Genomic DNA, 21,068 nt, shown 5'->3' on the forward strand with positions numbered 1-21,068 from the left:
GGGCATCGCCGGATGGCTGCCGCGTGCGGCATCCGCGCCATGGACGGCACACCAGCGTCCACCGCGCCCTGATGAACAGGGTTGAAGACAACCTCGTGATGTGCTGGGCCTGGCACTGTGCGTGTTGGACCATGTACACTGGTTTCCTTTTTTCCCCTTTTTATGTTATTTCTTTTCTGTTTTATTAGTCTCCTTTTATTTTAGTTTTTTTTATTTAGCACCTAACTTAGTACTAAAATTAAGTCCACTGCCACAAAATGTTGAACTCCAAAATAAATTAGTTTAAAATTTTATAAAGTATAACTACTTGTTTTTGCTGATGTTTTATTTATCCGAGAGCATTTAATTATTTTATAAAAATGTGGTCTCTCCACCCTAATTACCTATGCAATATTTGGTTCATTCCGAACATTTTAGTTTTAATATTTGAAAACTTCTATTGTTTACTTGATTTTGAATTTGAATTTTAATTGGTTTTGAACTAACGCGAGATTAGCAAGAGTAATCAAAGTGACGTGGCATCATTAGGAGAGGATTACTGTAGCTTAATTATCCGGGCCTCACAATTCTCCTCCACTACAAGAAATCTCGTCCCGAGATTTAAGAGGTGGAATAAGGGGGAAAGTTCTGATTAAGAAATTCTATTGGATCTTCTCGGTCTTGGTTGCTCTTCTCAAAGAGTTTGCTCCATGATATTGATCCCTCCATTCCTCTACTCCTATGTATCGGGACAAAGTTGTCATCCTTTCTTCGGGAACTCCATCGTACTTACGTAAAAGGATAAGGGGTAACTCGAAAGAACGGAACTCTACACGGTTGCTTATCCGGTAGATAACATTAGGGAAGGTGGCAAAAAGTAACTCTCGAATTGAAAATTAAGAAACTATCGAGAGCAAAGTAAGGAGGTATCGTGGGAAGTTTCGAGTGGGTAGGCAATCGCTCGATGCCTGAAACAGGGCATGAAAGGGGTTCAAAGCAACGGGGATAAGTATCGTGTTTGATACCAGAATTGATGATCTCTCGGGGGGTGGCTCAAGAATTACATACGAGGCCACGCGCGAGGAACAACCTTGGGAAGAGGGGGTGTACAGTAGAGTTAGGTTTCAATCCTGTGGAACTGTGGGTTATGGGCCCACCATGTGGGTTAAAAGTAGGAGGGGCGGAGACGTCTTGCGTGATCATGCAAGCAAGGCATGTCAGAGTGTAGCCTGTCGATTATGTCGGCAACAACGTCGGTACCAAGGGCGAGGGACGAAGAGAACCATTTTCCTGCTCGTTGAACGAGGCGGACCAATAGGCAAGGTTCTCGTCCATCGGTGGTTACCAGAATGTCATCAACAATAGTAACAGAGTCTTACTGACAGAGTTGTACACCGAGGTGTTTACATAAGCAGTGAATTATTACTGCTTAGATCATATAGGTCGCAAGAAAGATTAACAAAACAAATGGAAAGGAAAAGGTGATCATCAGATTAAACAGAACAATGTAAAGGAAAATGTGTTTAAACACATATTTTAGGGATATATCCTTCCCAAGGGCAAGCAGAGCATGATATCCATGACGGGATATAACGTAGAAAACCCTTTAGGAAAGGGGAGAGAAATTTCCTACCATTACCCATACAACGGTGTTTGGATAATTGAGCAAGAAACATTTGGCATTGGGCTTCAAATGTTCTTGTTGAAAATCGGAGTACCACAGACAATCTTCGAGATATCATTGACAGGATACACAAGTTTTACAAATTACTCATGGAAGAATGACTAACCTTGCTAGTAAGGAAACTATAACAATAGGCCCTCCGGGCAGGTGTGTTAGGATGAAATCACCCTATCGGGTTAAAGACCAATGTTATAACTCTTGGAAATACGTTCCAACCATCATACCTGACCAAGATTCAGATCTGATTGGTGTCAGGATACATCAGACTCAGAATGTCTGAGAAGAAAAGGTGCAACACAAATTGACGAGAAGACATCGTAAGATTCTTGGGAAATGAACAATGGAAGCGGGTTCTGAAACAAGAGTTCATCAGTAAACGAAGGAGAGGATGAGGAGGTGGCTGATAGGCTCAGCAACAAATCATTGAGATTTCCAAAGGATTGATTTCCACAATTATGTGAACAAGGAAATATCATTTGTCGGATCAAATGATATAACGATGTATGCTCGAGGGGAACATACACAACTGAACAATGATAGAAGGGTGCACCCAGGAATCTGGACTAGGTAGCACGATCAATGTTCGAATGATGATTCAATAAGCAATAGACTTAGAATGAAACTGTAGACCAATAACTTCAAAGCAATAGGGTTGCTAGAAGTTTAGAATTTGCACATCACAGACCATTTGTCGGTATTCCGGTTAGAAACAACACGGAGACCAAGAAATGAATGAAAAAGGCGAGAGATTTTACTATATCAAGAATTCTCAAGAGGTGGTAAAATTACCACGACATTCTTGACAAAAAGGGTGGTAACCTTCCAAGGTAAGGAAGAACAAATGCTGGATAGCAAGGATCTCAAGGTATAACACAAAACACGAATAAGTTTGTGTTGAACGGAAGGCAATAAAGTGGTCGGTGATAACACAAACCATTGAGGGGCGAGGATTGTATTTCTCATCAAGAATTCGATATATATCTTGGAAGAGCTCAGGATGTTGATGATGACCACGACACATTTGTCGAGAAATTTCATGAAGATGTAATCGGTTGGCGATGACATCAAGTCAAATGATGATGCAGCGAAAGTCAAATAATACTTGAAGAAGAACTCATAAGAAGTTATGCAGTTCCGCGATAATCTCGAGATACCAGAGGGGGTAATACTCGATGACATGTCAAAGTAGAGGTTGGACTGGGGTATTGCTCTACAAAAGACAAGCGCTTAAACTTGCACGCGAAATGGTATTTAAAGGAGAACATGGTCGGAACCACGATTGCAAAAGGTCAGATCCCAGATATAAGATGAACTTATACCAAAGGAATAATTTAATTTAAGAGAAGCTTTAACGATAAGATCTATATCGTGTCCATGGGCATGAACACAATGTTCAAGGTCGACTCCCACTTCTCCAATACATAACCTTTCATTCACTTCTCACTTTTGAAGAAGTTGTATTATTGAAATTTCATCTGGCAAAATACCAGAAGTGTATGACTCGTGAAAACTTTCGAGTTCACACGGTTTTAGAGAAGGTTGTATAGGTTCAACCCATCGGGGTTTCATAGAAACATATACCACAAGCTTCAATCGTAAATACCACCATCTCGGAAACAAAGCATGGTTGAGGAAATAGAGGATACAATTTACTAAAGGCATTATGTATCCAAGGAAAAGGCTCACAGGCTTATTGAATATGAAGGACGTTGTTGGATAAAATCCAGCAAAGGGTCTGGTGGTCCGCAAGGGATTCGACGTGAGCATCGATACTCAACCAGAGGAAGAAAGAAGGCGAGGAGATCAGATTATAGAAACAACTGACTAACTCAAAGCTCAAAGGCAAATGAATTATGAATTCCAAGACAAGGGATCAGAAGCAAGGGCTCTGATTAAGGATGGGTAAGCCGAGTAGGCTTAGGGGAATAATCGATGGCAATTAGATTGGTCGAGATCCAGCTCCTGTTTAAAATGCCGTTTGAGCCGGGAAGATAATTTAAAAGGATATTCTGATGATCGCGTGCATACGCACATATTGAATCATTAGGGTCAAAATGGCAAAGTCAAGGGATGTCAACGAAGACTACTAGACATATGGAATTAACCATAATGTAAGCAGACAAGTATTCACAGAGCATTAAGCTACTGAGGATTTTCGGAAGATCGAATAGTATTTCGAAGACCTTCATGAAACACTTGAACAACTAGGGATGAAAAGATACTCGACAAATGCGAGGAATTATCCATAAGGGTATTCAAATGACAAAGAATAGCAAGGCAGTAAGCTCAAAGGATTATCGAAACAATGATGAGTATTTCGGGGTATCTTGTAATAACAAGACCAACTAGGGATGTATGTAAGCATAACAACTGCAAGTATTTATCCATAAGGGTTGACGGTGGAAGGGGAATTGTAAACGCGATGAACACAAGTTCTCGGGCTAACAGCGGAGAGTATCTTCAGGGTCTTCACGTGCAGCAGACGATCATCAGTAATAAGGGGCTCTCCGGGTGAAAGTGATAACGAGATCCTAATGTTAGATTTAGCAAAATTCATTTAACCCGAATAGAAGAGAGTTCAGAGTCCCAGAGTAAGGATCGAGGAGTAAAAGATCATAATACCACCCAGATGGCGACGTGGGCCCGTAAGCCGCACAGCCATGTTAGTAAAAGTTTTTCAATGACTAGACTCGACTTCAGCCAAGGAGTTGGAAAGGGGGATTCTTATAGGCAGTCGGCTCTGATACCAACTTGTGACGCCCCCGATTTAACCGTACACTAATCATGCACGCAAATGTGTACGATCAAGATCAAGGACTCACGGGTAGATATCACAACACAACTCTACAAATAAAATAAGTCATACAAGCATCATATTACAAGCCAGGGGCCTCGAGGGCTCGAATACAAGAGCTCGATCATAGACGAGTCAGCGGAAGCAACAATATCTGAGTACAGACATAAGTTAAACAAGTTTGCCTTAAGAAGGCTAGCACAAACTGGGATGCAGATCGAAAGAGGCGCAGGCCTCCTGCCTGGGATCCTCCTAAACTACTCCTGGTCGCCGTCAGCGGGCTGCACGTAGTAGTAGGCACCTCCCGAGTAGTAGGAGTCGTCGTCAACGGTGGCGTCTGGATCCTGGGCTCCAACATCTAGTTGCGATAACCAGGTAGAAGGGATAGGGGGAAGAGAGGGAGAAAGCAACCGTGAGTACTCATCCAAAGTACTCGCAAGCAAGGTGCTACACTACATATGTATGCATTGGTATCAACTGGAATAAGGCTATTATATGTGGACTGAACTGCAGAAAGCCGGAATAAGAGGGGGATAGCTAGTCCTTTCGAAGACTACGCTTCTGGTAACCTCCATCTTGCAGCATGTAGAAGAGAGTAGACGGAAGTCCTCCAAGTAGCATCGCATAGCATAAACCTAACCGATGATCCTCCCCTCGTCGCCCTGTGAGAGAGCGATCACTGGTTGTATCTGGCACTTGGAAGGGTGTGTTTTATTAAGTATCCGATTCTAGTTGTCATAAGTTCAAGGTACAACTCCAAGTCGTCCTGTTACCGAAGATCACGGCTATTCGAATAGATTAACTTCCCTGCAGGGGTGCACCACATAACCCAACACGCTCGATCCCATTTGGCCGGACACACTTTCCTGGGTCATGCCCGGCCTCGGAAGATCAACACATCGCAGCCCTACCTAGGCACAACAGAGAGGTCAGCATGCCTGTCTAAATCCTATGGCGCAGGGGTCTGGGCCCATCGCCCATTGCACACCTGCACGTTGCGAACGCGGCCGGAAGCAGACCTAGCCTAGTAGGCGTTCCAGTCCAATCCGGCGCGCGCCGCTTTGTCGCTGACGTCACGAAGGCTTTGGCTGATACCACGACATCGAGTGCCCATAACTGTCCCCGCGTAGATGGTTAGTGCGTATAGGCCAGTAGCCAGACTTAGATCAAATACCAAGATCTCGTTAAACGTGTTAAGTATCTGCGAACACCGACCAGGGCCAGGCCCACCTCTCTCCTAGGTGGTCTCAACCTGCCCTGTCGCTTCACCTCAAAGTAACAGTCGGGGGCCGTCGAGAACTCAGGCCCACCACTACCTGGATGGAGCCACCTGCCCCTTCAGCCCCCATCTCCAAACAGTATCACCAGTAATGTAACAGTGTAAAGTATATAGCATATGCCCGTGATCACCTCCCGAAGTGATCACGGCCCAGTAGTATAGCATGGCAGACGGACAAGAAGGTAGGGCCACTGATGGTAAACTAGCATCCTATACTAAGCATTTAGGATTGCAGGTAAAAGTAACAACAGTAGTAGCAAGGATAGACTATGCATCAGGATAGGATAACGAAAAGTAGTAACATGCTACACTACTCTAATGCAAGCAGTATAGAGGAGAGTAGGCGATATCTGGTGATCAAGGGGGGGGGGCTTGCCTGGTTGCTCTGGCAAGAGAGGGGGGTCATCAACACCGTAGTCGACCGGGGCATCAGCGGTGTCGGTCTCGTAGTCTACCGAAAAGAAGTAACGGAGGGGGAACACAATAAATAACAGAGCAATCAAATCATAACATGACAAACATGGTGCTAGAGGTGATCTAACGCAGGGATAGGTGATACCGGCGAAGGGGGGAAACATCCGGGAAAGTATTCCCGGTGTTTCGCGTTTTCGGACAGATGAATTGGAGGGGGAAAGTTGCGTGTTTGCTATGCTAGGGATGTGTAGCGGACGAACGGGCTGCGTATCCGGATTCGTCTCATCGTTCTGAGAAACTTTCATGTACAAAGTGTTTTCATCTAAGGTACGGTTTATTTTATATTATTTTTCAAAGTTTTAATAGATATTCCGAAATTCTAGAATTGTTATTAATTCAAAATTAATAGTCAAATGCTATGTGCACACACTGAAGTGTACATATCAGGGTCTACAGAGGCTGACATGTGGGGCATGTTGACTAAGTTGAAAGGGTGAATAGTGCACTGGGTCCCGCGTGTCATGGAGAGTAGTTGTATTTAGGTTTCTTTTTGCTGTTAATAACTAAATGGGACCCGCATGTCATTGGGCCATTAGGATAACCTAACCACTAATTCATCTAACTAACGTTAATTAGCACTACTAACTGGCCGGCCCTAACACACACGTACGCACACAAAAAGCACACACATAGCACGCACACACTTGGCCATGGCCTTGGCCTGGATGGCCGAAAGCAGCAGCATAGTGGTGCAGTAACATAGCAACGCAGCAACAGGGTTGAGCAGTAGCAGCGCGGCCATCTGCTGTCGCTAAGCAGCAAGTAAGGCAGCAACGCAGCGGCCTGAACAACAGCAACTAGCAGCCATATGCAGCGGCAGCAACAGAACGCAGCACAGCGGCGACATAGCAAAGTAGCAGCGGAGCAGAGCAACAGAAGCAGCGGCAGAAGACGCGACCCGCGGCAAAGCAGGATGTAGCATGGGCGAGCACGCGTAGGGCGGCCAAGGTCGCGGCCGGAGGCGAGGGGCGGCTCACTGGACGCGGCCGGCGCACGGAGGAGCTCAACGGCGAGCACAGACCTCACCAGGATTTTTACACAGGCGACGGATGGATGCATAGCCGGTCTAGTTCGAACTCCCGCACCACGGCACGTCGGACAGGGGTGGTAGTGGTGGCTGGGGTGGCCGGAGGCGAGCGCAGCGTCGACAATGGCGGCTGCTGGAGTTCGGGCGTGCCCGGACTCGGAGCTGCAGGGCACGGGGAGATGGTTTGGTGAGTGTCGTGGGTTCCTAGAGAGCCAACGAGCTCGCTGCAGAGCTCGGACACAAGCTGTGCTTGCCGTGGCCACGGTGACGAGGCGAAAAGCGGTGACAGGATCCGGCTATGACGGAGACTAGCGCTAGAGGACTAGCACGTGGAAGCTAGCAGAGGGGATTTATGACGGAGCTCACCTAGGAGCTCAAGGAGGCTCGTTGAGTGAACGGGAGCAGCAGGGGTCGATGGATTTGGCGACGAACGCCAGCGACAGCAGAGGAGGACTCGGTCGATCCCGACGCGGTGGCGGTCTTCTACTCGAGCTCGGGGTCGGAGAGGAAGAAGCGGGCGGTGGCGGTGCTTCCAGGCATAGTCCTAGGCGGCGGGGAGGTCGCTGTCCGCGCGGGTGAGGGTGACCATGGCGATGGAGGTCTTGCGTTGTCACGGGGAAGAAGAAGCGGCATGGGCGAAGGGGGAAAGTGGGGATAGGGTTCGACCACGGGATCAGGGGAGGTATTATACGGCGTGGGGCATCGCCGGATGGCTGCCGCGTGCGGCATCCGCGCCATGGACGGCACACCAGCGTCCACCGCGCCCTGATGAACAGGGTTGAAGACAACCTCGTGATGTGCTGGGCCTGGCACTGTGCGTGTTGGACCATGTACACTGGTTTCCTTTTTCCCCTTTTTATGTTATTTCTTTTCTGTTTTATTAGTCTCCTTTTATTTTAGTTTTTTTATTTAGCACCTAACTTAGTACTAAAATTAAGTCCACTGCCACAAAATGTTGAACTCCAAAATAAATTAGTTTAAAATTTTATAAAGTATAACTACTTGTTTTTGCTGATGTTTTATTTATCCGAGAGCATTTAATTATTTTATAAAAATGTGGTCTCTCCACCCTAATTACCTATGCAATATTTGGTTCACTCCGAACATTTTAGTTTTAATATTTGAAAACTTCTATTGTTTACTTGATTTTGAATTTGAATTTTAATCGGTTTTGAACTAACGCGAGATTAGCAACAGTAATCAAAGTGACGTGGCATCATTAGGATAGGATTACTGTAGCTTAATTATCCGGGCCTCACAGGCACTTCCTGCCATACAGAATTTCAAATGGGGCCTTGCCCGAACTTGCTTGAAAACTGTTGTTGTAGGAGGATTCAGCATATGGAAGACAATCCTCCCACTTCATGCCAAAGGAGATCACACAAGCCCTGAGCATATCTTCAAGAATCTGGTTGACATGCTCTACTTGACCGCTAGTTTGAGGATGGAAAGCTGTGCTGAAGCGGATGTTGGTGCCCATGGCCTTCTGAAAAGAATCCCAAAACTTGGAGGTAAAGATGCTGCCGCAGTCTGAAGAGATCACTTGTGGAATACCGTGCAGAGAGACAATTCGAGAGGTATAGAGCTCTGCCAATTGAGCTGCCATGATTGACTCTTTGATAGGCAGAAAGTGAGCCACTTTAGCGAGTTTGTCGATGACAACGAATATAGCATCATTGCCACGTTTGGACTTTGGAAACCCAATCACGAAGTCCATCTCAATGTGGTCAAACTTCCATTCTGGAATGGCAAGAGGTTGGAGGAGACCAGCTGGCCTTTGGTGTTCTGCCTTCACTCTTCTGCAAACATCACATTCATACACGAACTGAGCAATCTCGCGCTTCATTCGAGTCCACCAATAAGCCTGCTTGAGGTCCTGATACATCTTCGTGCTCCCAGGGTGGATGGAGAGGAGAGAATTGTGAGCCTCATTCATGATCACTTTTCGTAGGTCACCTTTGGGCACAACAATACGATCCTCGAAGAAGAGAGTATCCTTGTCATCAAGGCGGTAGCACTTGTACTTGGGTTGACTCTTGGCAATCTAGATCTTCACCTTTTTCACCATAGCATCAAGAAGTTGGGCTTGGCGAATCTGGTCTTCCAAGGTAGGAGAGACTTGAAGGTTGGCGAGGAAACCTTGAGGAACAACTTGCAGATTAAGTTTGCGGAAAGCTTCACAAAGCTCGGGTTGATAAGGCTTGAGAATCAGACTGTTGCAATAAGCCTTCCTGCTCAATGCGTCAGCAATCACATTGGCCTTGCCTGGAGTATACTCGATACTCGGATTATACTCTTGAATCATTTCGACCCATCGAGTTTGCCTGAGGTTGAGATTAGGCTGAGTGAAGATGTACTTGAGACTCTTGTGGTCAGTGAAAATGTCCACTTTTCTTCCCAATAAGAGATGTCTCCAAGTCAAAAGAGCATGCACAACTGCCGCCAACTCAAGGTCATGAGTAGGGTAGTTTTTCTCTTTGGGCTTTAACTGGCGAGAGGTATAAGCCACAACTTTATTCTCTTGCATCAACACTGCGCCAAGACCTTGGAGAGAGGCATCGCAAAAGAACTCGTACGGTTTGGATTCATCAGGAGGAGTCAGAACTGGAGCAGTGACCAATTTCTCTTTCAAAGTGTTGAAAGCAATGTCACACTCCGGAGACCAAACGTACTTGACGTGCTTCCGGAGAAGATTTGAGAGAGGCTTCGCGATCTTAGAAAAGTTTTCAACGAATCTTCGACAGTAGCTTGCGAGACCGAGGAAGCTACAGAGTTGCTTCACGTTCTGAGGTGGTTCCCAATTAACAATTGCAGACACCTTCTCAGGATTCACCACAATGCCCTTGGCAGAGATGATATGACCAAGATAAAGAACCTCATCGAGCCAAAATTCGCACTTGGAGAACTTGGCATAGAACTGGTGTTCCCTGAGCTTATCGAGCACCAAACGCAAGTGCTTGGCATGATCTTCCTTGTTCTTCGAAAAGACCAGAATGTCGTTGAGATAGACCAATACGAAGTCATTTGTGTAGGCGTTGAAGATGAAGTTCATCATGCGAGAGAAAGTCAGAGGAGCGTTGACGAGGCAAAAAGACATGACAGTGTATTCATATGAACCAAAGCTTGTCCTGAAAGCCGTCTTGGGAATATCTTGCTCACGGATTCGAATCTGATGATAACCCATACAGAGATCAAGCTTGGAGAATACTTGGGCACCTTTGAGTTGTTCGAACAACTCGTTGATGTTGGGAAGTGGGTATTTGTTCTTGATGGTCTTCTTGTTCAATGGGCGGTAATCAACACAAAGTCGGTCCGTTCCATCCTCTTCTTCACAAAAAGAACACCACAACCCCACGAAGAAGAACTAGGTCGGATGAGGCCCATTCTCTCTTGAACATCGAGTTGTTTCTTCAGCTCCTTCAACTCTTCAGGTCTGAGCTTGTAAGGACGCTTGCACACTGGTTCCGTGCCAGGCTCAAGATCGATGACGAATTCAACTGGCCGGTGCGGAGGCATTCCTGGAAGCTCTTCTGGAAAGACGTCTTGATATTCGCGAACGACTGGAATTTGCGAGATAGCATCCAGTTCACCCTTTTCATTGAGAGAAAAGAGACGGATGGTATCGCCACAAGCGGCAAAGACAATTACATCCTCAGACGAATGAGTCAATTGAATCTGCCTGGCGGCACAATCAAGATGAGCCTTGTGCTTAGAAAGCCAATCCATTCCGAGAATAAGATCAATGTCCGAGTCACCAAGAACATTTGGAGAAGACAAGAACTTATAGTCACCCAAAGTGATTGTAACATCCAGAACGCATACTCGAGATGTCATTTGACGGGCCGGAGAGACAATAGCCAACGGTTTTGACAACACTTGAGTAACAAAATCATGCTTAGATGCAAAAGGTCTCGAGATGAAACAATGCGATGCACCAGTGTCAAAAAGAACTTTAGCTGGAATATCGTTAACAGGAAGGTTACCCATGATGACATCTGACGATTCCTCTGCCTGAGCTGCATTCAGCATGTTGACCTTGGCGTGCTTGGGGTTATGCTTGACCACAACAGTACTTGCCGATCTCACAGGAGGAGGAGGAGGAAGACTCCTCTGATTGAAGCATTTTTTGGCATAGTGACCCTTCTGTTGGCACTTGTTGCACGTGACCTCTGAAAGCGGACGGTGATACGGAGCACTCGATCTTGGAGTTTGAGACGAAGTCTTGTTCTGAAAACCAGGGTTGGGTGGGTGGGAAGATCCACTGCCACCTTTGCTCTTCTGTTGATATGGCTGACGGAACGGAGGAGGAGGAAGCCAATACTTCTGCTGCTTGGCCACTTGAGTAGAGGAAGAAGGAGTAGCATCTCTGACTCGCTTCTTGGAAGCATCACACCTCAGTTGAGCGGCCTCTTGCTTCAATGCCATGTTGTAGAACTCATCGTACCTCAAGGGCTCAAAGAGAACAAGAGCTAGCTGGATTTCTTCTCTGAGACCACCCCTGAACTGGTATATCATGCTCTTCTCGTCAGGGACATCCTTCTTAGAAAAGCGGGCGAGCTTCTGAAACAACTTGTTGTAGTCATAGACAGACAAAGAGCCTTGCTTCAGGTTGCGGAATTCCTCACGCTTGCTTTCGACCATGCTCTGAGGAATATGATGAGCTTTGAAGTCTTGACGGAATTCATCCCAGGTAATCACACGGCCTCCTCTGGAATCCTTGTACTGCTGGAACCATTCTGCAGCTTGGTCTTTGAGTTGGAAGGAAGTGAACTTGACAAAGTCCTCAGGCCTGACGTTACTGCACTCGAAATGCTTGCACAGATCCACGAGCCAATCGTCAGCATCAGTTGTCTCAACACAATTGCTGAAAGTCTTTGGACCGTTAGCAAGGAACTGGTTGAGTGTAGCAAAGTGATTCTGGTTGTTGCCTTGGTTGCCTTGGTTCGCTTGATTGCGCTCTTGAAGAATTTGCATGATCAACTGTGTGTTTGCATTGGTTGCGGCCATCACAGCTTGCCATGCCTCTGGAGGAGGTGGAGGTGGTGGCGGATCCTGATTCTGATTCTGATTTTGATTGCTGCTCTTAGCGGGAGCCATCCTGAAGAGGGTGACAACCGTTACCACATCGACAGATAAAATGAAGCTGAATCCAATGGGTTGAAATTGCAACATATAGTCTTCACATCCGAACATAAGAACGAATGCATTCCACTTGAAATGGTCACATATCCATAAATTGAGAAGCCACTTCGAATTTAGGTAGAGAAATAAATCAACAAGGTATGGATCAAGAACGAATACTCGGTAAGAAATCCCAATCTCAAACCAAATATCCGTGGAAGAAGAACTAGAGCTACAAGAATTCCCACCTATGAAACTCCCGAACCTTTCCAGTTATGCAATCAGGTGTTGGGGATACAGGGGAAGCATAATATCTCACCCAAATCTAGCAATTCCTACATCCAGCTGTATCCATCCTTCAACACATAATCAAGAAAACTTCGGAAACCATCTACCTCAACCTTCGAAAAGCATCCGTTATAAAAGTTATGGCAATACTCCCGAACTCCCGCCCCAGTACTGGGTGGCGTCGAGGTTATCTCACCAACGAACTGCATAAAAGAGATTTTCGATGTCGGCGTACTAAACTCAGGTATTCTAGAACTGCAACGATAAAATTGTGACGACAACACCTCGGAGATCAACACCCCGGGACACTGCCACAACCCCTAAAGACAGGAGGCACCAAGAACAATGTTCTCGTCACAAAACCATCGGAACGATTCCAAAATACCCGCATGATCCTAAATTTTTTTTAGTGAAATTTGAGAAGAGAAGAGTCAAAACTCTATGTCAGGATGCCTTACCAGAGCGGTGAGGAGACTTGGGAGTAAAAAGAATTCCTAAACTCTCCGATATATAATTCCTAAATGACTCAAAACATTTTTCTAGACTCAACAACGGATGCTAAAAACGATCAAGCAATGGGGGCTCCTAAGGTCGGGGAAGGCTCTGATTACCAACTTGTAACGCCCTCAATGCGGCTATATCTCCTACGTGTCGAGGCACGACTTAGAGGCATAACAACATTGAAAGCAATGTCGCAAGTTAGGCAATCTTCACAACATCCCCTGTAATATAGATAATAAAAGGGGAGATACATAGTTGGCTTACACTCGCCACGTCAATCAGAGTACATAAATAGCATTACAACATTCAAACACTCATGGCCCGACTACGGCGCCAAAATAAAAGATAACCCAACATGCGACACGGTCCCGATCGCCCCAACTGGGCACCACTACTGATCATCAGGGAAAGACACATAGTAACGGCGTGAGTCCTCGTCGAACTCCCACTTGAGCTCAAGCGCGTCATCTGGAACGGAGTCATCAGGCCCTGCATCTGGTTTGGAAGTAATCTGTGAGCCATAGGGACTCAGCAATCTTGCACCCTCGCGATCAAGACTATTTAAGCTTATAGGTAAGGCAAGGTACAATATGTGGAGCTGCAGCAAGCGACTAGCATATATGGTGGCTAACCTGTTCGCAAAAGAGAGCGAGAAGAGAAGGCAAAGCGCGAACGAATAACTAGAGGGCAACCTGCGGCAAGCATTACTCCAACACCGTGTTCACTTCCCGGACTCCGCCGAGAAGAGACCATCACGGTAACTCACGCAGTTGATTTATTTTAATTAAGTTAAGGTTCAAGTTATCTACAACCGGACATTAACAAATTCCCATCTGCCCATAACCGCGGGCACGGCTTTCAAAAGTTCAAAACCCTGCAGGGGAGTCCCAACTTAGCCCATGACAAGCTCTCACGGTCAACGAAGGAATAGACCTTCTCCCGAGACGTTCCGATCAGACTCAGTATCCCGGTTCTACAAGACACTTCGACAAGTTAAAAACAAATCCAGCAACACCGCCCGAATGTGCCGACAAATCCCGATAGGAGCTGCACATATCTTGTTCTCAGGGCACAATCGGATAAGCAATCCGTACAACTAAAACCAGCCCTCGAGTTTCCCCGAGGTGGCGCTGCAAGGGGCTCTAGGTTGGACCAACACTCAGAGGAGCACTGGCCGGGGGGGGGGGTTAAATAAGATGACCCTCGGGCTCCGGAAACCCAAGGGAAAAGAGGCTAGGTGGCAAATGGTAAAACCAAGGTTGGGCATTGCTGGAAAAGCTTTATTCAAGGCGAACTATCAAGGGGTTCCCATTATAACCCAACCGCGTAAGGAACGCAAAATCTGGGAACATAACACCGATATGACGGAAACTAGGGCGGCAAGAGTGGAACAAAACACTAGGCGAGAGGCCGAGCCTTCCACCCTTTACCAAGTATATAGATGCATTAAGATAACAAGATAATATAATGATATCCCAACAAGTAAATAATGTTCCAACAAGGAACAACCTCCAATCTTCACCTGCAACTAGCAACGCTATAAGAGGGGCTGAGCATAGCGGTAACATAGCCATTCAATGGTTTGCTAGGACATGGTGGGTTAGAGGTTTGACATGGCAATTTGGGAGGCATGATAAGCAAGTGTTAGGCATGGTAGCATAGGCATAGCAAAAGAGCGAGCATCTAGCAAAGCAAAGATAGTAGTGATTTCGAGGGTATGATCATCTTGCCTGCAAAGTTGTCAGAGTTGACTGGATCCTCGAAAGCAAACTCAACAGGCTCCTAGTTAGCGAACTCGTCTCCCGGCTCTACCCAAACAAGACAAACAAGCAAACGGAACATAATCAACCACGTGCAAAGCTCAAACAATATGATGCAAACATGGTATGCTATGCGAGATGCGATATGCGATGCATATGCAAGATTTGACAAGGAATGAACGAACCTGGCCTCAACATGGAAATCCAAGTGTCCCACTGGAAAGGTGAGATGAAATCGCTTGAAAACGATATAAAGAACGCCGGAATCGGAGTCACGGTTTGGAAATGGCAAGCAATTCAAATATGGCACCGGTCTGCGATTTACAGCAAGTAGCCATCTAAATGCAACAAGATGAACATACTACAGCACTCAAACATGACAACAAAATACATGGCAGGGATCCATACATGATTCTTAACAAAAGATGAACAATGAGCTACGGCCAATTCATCCATTAACAGGTTCAAACAAGCATGGCAAAAATGCATTTGGCAAACAGATTTCAGACTTAGTGAAATTAACACTTGTCTGGAATTTCAGATCAGGTAGCACACTTTGGAGCATGAAAACTGTATGCTACAGGACCTGAACATGGCAAAGTAAAGCATTTCATGGAGCTACTCAAAGAGCTTAACAAAAGTCCCTTAGTGACCTTGAGCCAAAAGGGATCAGAAAATACATTTGCAATCATGTGAACATGGCAAAAGCATAATCAGATCACAGACTTAGAGAAAAACTGGAGCATGCAAATCAGATATCAAGTAGGCATGTTTACGAGCTCGATGCACTCACTACAGAGCATGTCATGACAACCTAAGCATACACCCATCAAGAATACACATTATAAAAGCTAGAAAAGGCAAGAACAATAAAATAGCATGCACGGATCAACTACAACATCCTCGGCAAAATCGCTAACAAGTAGATAATCTGCCCAGATTCACGAAATAGCAAAAGTAGAGCTCGATTGACTCAAGATAGGATGCTCCATAATTTCAAACAAAGACATGGATGGATAGAGCACTACAAGATTAACAAAACATCCTTACTGATCATCCTCAAAAGAGGCACGGATCACTAGGAAACAACATGAACATATGGCATATTGAGATAAACAGATCAAGGACTTAGTGGAAATGCTAAGTCCCTGAAATCAGCATTAACGAATGAACCACTTTGTAAGCTTGTGCTAGTCACCACACACATGACAAAAATACATGGGTTGCACCTCTGGAAAGATGGCAAAACATATAACAAAACACATGTAGAGCTCAGGGGCATATCATGCATACAATAATCATGGCAAAAATGACAAATGTCTAATTGGAGCAGCAGATCTGACAATTATCTCAAATAGCCTACTTCCAACAGCATTTCGGGCATCAAGATGAACTCAAATGAAAATTATGCAATGAGATGAAATGATGTGCTCTCTGAGACGAACATTTTGATATGCTATATGTCCAAAACGGAGTTACGGATGCAAAGTTACGATGCGATGAACATGGCAAAATAATTAGGGTTTCGGGGCAAAAGTCAACTGACGCAAATCCCAGATCTAGATCCAGCTGGGCGCGGGTTACGAGGGTCGTCGGAAATACTATTCACCGGGGGCCGGGACGGCGCCGGGGCTCGGGGGAGGCAGCGTGGAGCTCGCCGGAGTGGGTGGCTGAGGTTGTCGGACTTGGGCGCGGACGTCGAGGAGGCGGGCGCGGCGGCTCGGGTGGCGCGGGCGGCGCCGGCGGAGGTTGGTGGCGGCGGCGGAGGTCGCCGGTGGCCGGCGCGGCGGAAGAGGCGGTGGGTGCGGCCAGCTCCGGTGGCGCTGGCGGCGGGGCACCCGGGCGGCGGGGCGCGGCGCGATGGGCTCCGAGGGCCCGCGCTGGGCTCGGCGGGCCTCAGAGGCGGCGGTGGCGGAGGTTGCCACGTGGCGGCGGCAGGGGCGAAATGGACATGTCCGTCGGTGGCGGTTTTGTCCGGCGGCGCGCGATGATGATTTTCTAGGGTTAGGAAGGAGGGGATCCGGAATTTTTGAGGAGGGGGTCTATATATAGAGGTGAGGGAGCTAGGAGTGTCCAAAGGAGGTGTGGTTTTCGGCCACGCGATCATGATCGAACGCTCTAGATGATGGAGAGAGTTTTGGTGGGTTTTGGGCCAAATTGGAGGGGTGTTGGGTTGCAACACACACAAGGCCTTTTCGGTCCCTTGGTTCACCATTGGAGCATCAAACGAAGTCCAAATGGTACGAAACTTGACAGGCGGTCTACCGGTAGTAAACCAAGGCCGCTTGGCAAGTCTCGGTCCAATCCGGAAATGTTTAACCCCCACACATGAAAGAAAGGTAGAAATGACCACCGGAGGAGAACGGAGCGCCGGAATGCAAAATGGACAACGGGGAAAATGCTCAGATGCATGAGATGAACACGTATGCAAATGCAATGCACATGATGACATGATATGAGATGCATGACAACGACAACAACACACGGAGACAAAAACCCGAACCCGAGAAAATAAAATAACTTAATGCCTGAAACAGCAAGAGTTGGATTACATATTGGGAAAATCATATCCGGGGTGTTACATCACCTTGCCATTTTACGGCAGGAACTGCGAAAAGCTGTAAGGGAGGTCCCGTGACCGGGCCCTCGGTCCCGGACTCGAAGAAGATCCGGACATATTCGTGGAGCTGAAAGACAGGCAATTTTATCAATTGAGCTGTGATGACGCCATGGTGGCCATTACGGCCGACTATCCCGGACTGCTCCTTGGGTCGCACGTAAGAAAAACCAAAATCCCAACTCCAAAAACTAGGATCCCCCTTTTAGACACTTCACCTACCATATACATATGGTGTTTTACAGGGAAGGCATTCGGGACGCCGTGCCGAACCCGCAGCAACTCGCCAACAAGAGGCGCCGAGGCCGGGTAGGCCAAAAAGGAAGGCGGTCAGGACAAAGACGCCGGCACAGAGGTATGACAAAAAAACCCCGCTCCGTGGTTGTCGTCTTTCTCAAAATGTAATGACGTTCATGTTTCTTTAATAGAAAAAACGCTCGCCGGAATATGTCCAGAGAGGCTGCCGATCACGCTTCCACCAGTCGGGCTCCAGGGCCGGACATAGAGGTGGAAGCCGACATGGGGTGGACGCCGGATACTCCTCCTACAGAGGATGCAGATAGACTATCTGCTACAAATTCAGAAGTGGAGAGCGCCATGAATCATAGGCGTCGCCGGGCCGTACTCCGTGATGCTTGCTTCTCACCAGAGGCATTTGATGCCTTCAATTCTGGAGACGCGTACCTCCGTGCTGCTCAAAATGGTCTAGCCAGAGCCACGGACCAGTATGTAAGGGATGTACGGGTAAGCAAATCTGACGATTATATGTATCAGTAGCCCCTGAGACTTAAAACAGTTGACGCAACTAATTTAAGGATCATTATTTGTGCAGGTTCTTACGGAGAAGAATTCCCAACTGTCTCAAGAGCTGGATGAGTGCAAGGCCCAGCTGGAAGCCGCTGTTTCCGCATTGAAGGAGTCCAAAAAGGGTCCCCCTGGTAACTCTTTTGTCTATTGCAATGAATATCAGTACCAGGTAGTATGCGGCGTATATGCACACCTAACAATAGATGTTGCAGGTGGCGTTGGAGTGGATCCGGAGGCCGTGGAGGCGGATACGGCACGTGATGATCGACAGCGAAATGCTGGCAAGCGCGTGCTAACGCGAGTCAGGCAGGAGAAAAATGATCTCCAAGATGCCAATATCCGGCTGGGCGTGGAACTGAAGGATGTCCGAGCGTAGCTTGCGGACTCCGTGAAGGAGAATAAACGGCTTCAGCGCGGCATTTTTAGTAAGCGCTTGAACGAACTTTTTAAAGGAGTTCGGCGAAGAAGCCTGCTAACAGTGTTATGTCTGCAGGTATGCTGATGGGTTGTCCCGCGGAGGAGATGCTCGGGTCCACGGGTGATCTTCCGCCAGAGCTCTCACAACTACACGAACAAGTTCGGCAGGTGATGCAGAGTATTGCCCAAGCCTTGTGGCCGTCCGCGTCTGAGGGAGTCCTGGATTAGGGGGTCTGCGGACAGCCGGACTATATCCTTTGGCCGGACTGTTGGACTATGAAGATACAAGATTGAAGACTTCGTCTCGTGTCCGGATGGGACTCTACTTGGCATGGGAGGCAAGCTAGGCAATACGGATATGGATATCTCCTCCTTTGTAACCGACCTTGTGTAACCCTAACCCTCTCTGGTGTCTATATAAACCGGAGGGTTTTAGTCCGTAGGACAACAACAACCACAACATACAATCATACCATAGGCTAGCTTATAGGGTTTAGCCTCTCTGATCTCGTGGTAGATCTACTCTTGTACTACCCATATCGTCAATATCAATCAAGCATGACATAGGGTTTTACCTCCATCAAGAGGGCCTGAACCTGGGTAAAACATTGTGTCCACTGCCTCCTGTTACCATCCGGCCTAGACGCACAGTTCGGGACCCCCTACCCAAGATCCGCCGGTTTTGACACCGGCATTGGTGCTTTCATTGAGAGGTCCGCTGTGTCGTCTCCATCAGGAAGGATGCCTCGTCCCGTCTTTAAAGACGGCACTATTGCTAAGGGAGCTTTGGCTATAGGCCAAACTCTCTGGCTAGGTGGTTTTCTTATGACCGCATGTTCGGCCGTTGCGCCGACGATGACTTCTCGGGTCATCGAAAGCAATGTTCACGTCAACTCGGAACTCGCCGAGAAGTTAGATCCAATGGAGCTCTCTTCCCTAACCGAGCTCTTGGATCACATCGCCGCCCTGGGAGTCGCTACAGACTACAATCAGATTGGGCCTAAACCCGATCTGAGAGAGATCAACTCTCCCCAGGTCACCCATCACGTTGCAGTGGTAGAGGAACAATGCGGCAACCCTTCATCTATCCTAAGGACTAGCTATGTCCGGATTCCCGATCCCTCCAAGCCGGATACCCGCAGAGGGTAGGACATCACTCAAGACCTGAACCTAGAGTCAGGCAGCGGGCTAGATTTACTGGAAAACATCCAAGAATCCAAACTTCCGAGTTCGGAAACCCCTTGGCCCCTGAGTCTCAGATTGGGTGAGGATTCGGGTTCAATTCCACCCACCCACCCAAACATAAGCGATCTATCCAAAATTAGGCAAGTGCCCGAAGAAACAGTACACCATTACTGGGCCAGATTCCTCCTGGTCATGAACAGGATAAAGGACTGCCGCGAGGAAGACGCAATTTCATTCTTCTGCAATAATTGCACGGACAAGGGAATCCCCAACGCCATAAGTGGCCGCGAAATTACACGCTTTGCCGACTTGGTGTCCATAGTACGAAAGTAATGTGCAATGGAAAGCGCCTGGAAAACCGAAATAAATTTTTTGGATAATCTGGCCCTGAATACAAACCCAGTCCGAAATAAAAGGGTGCATTATCACAATACACCCGTGTTAACTACCAAAAAGCAAAAGCCCTCTACGGGGCAAGGAACCGTACTTGAGCGATGGCTCAACGGACCCTGCAAAATTCATAGTACAGCGGATGCACTACCAACGCACAGCCTTGGAGCATGTTGGATACTCCGGCAGGTGGCCAAAAGTGGTGAGGATCTACTCCTCCCAAACAGTACAGAGCACTATCCCGTGGAAGACAATACGGTGTTAACGGTCTTTGAGACCTTCGCGTCAAATAATAGACGCAAGCGAACACGCCGCAGCATGGCCGAAATCTGCCACGTAGCAGCAATAAATCCTTGGAGTGACACGGCTATTACCTTCAATGCCAGTGATGAACCGAAATTCCGAACAGCCCGAGCACCAGCCGCACTGGTCCTCGGTCCAATCGTGGACGGCTTTCGACTCACCAAGGTACTCATGAACGGCGGCAGCGGATTAAACCTCATCTATGAGGAAACTCTTCAAAAGATGGAAATAGACTGGAGCCGCATTGAGCAAAGTAGCACAACCTTTAGAGGAATTATCCCCAGTCGGGAAGCACGCTGTGCTGGGAAAATCACACTAGATGTGGTATTCGGCACGCCGGATAATTACAGGTCCGAAGAAATTACATTCCAAGTGGCCCCGTTCAGCAGCGGATACCACGCTCTATTAGGGCGGGAGGCGTTTACAATCTTCCAAGCCATAC

Source organism: Triticum urartu, chromosome 5A (assembly GCF_056163025.1).
Source record: "Triticum urartu cultivar PI428250 chromosome 5A, HENAU_Tu73, whole genome shotgun sequence".
Classification (NCBI taxonomy): Eukaryota; Viridiplantae; Streptophyta; class Magnoliopsida; order Poales; family Poaceae; genus Triticum; species Triticum urartu.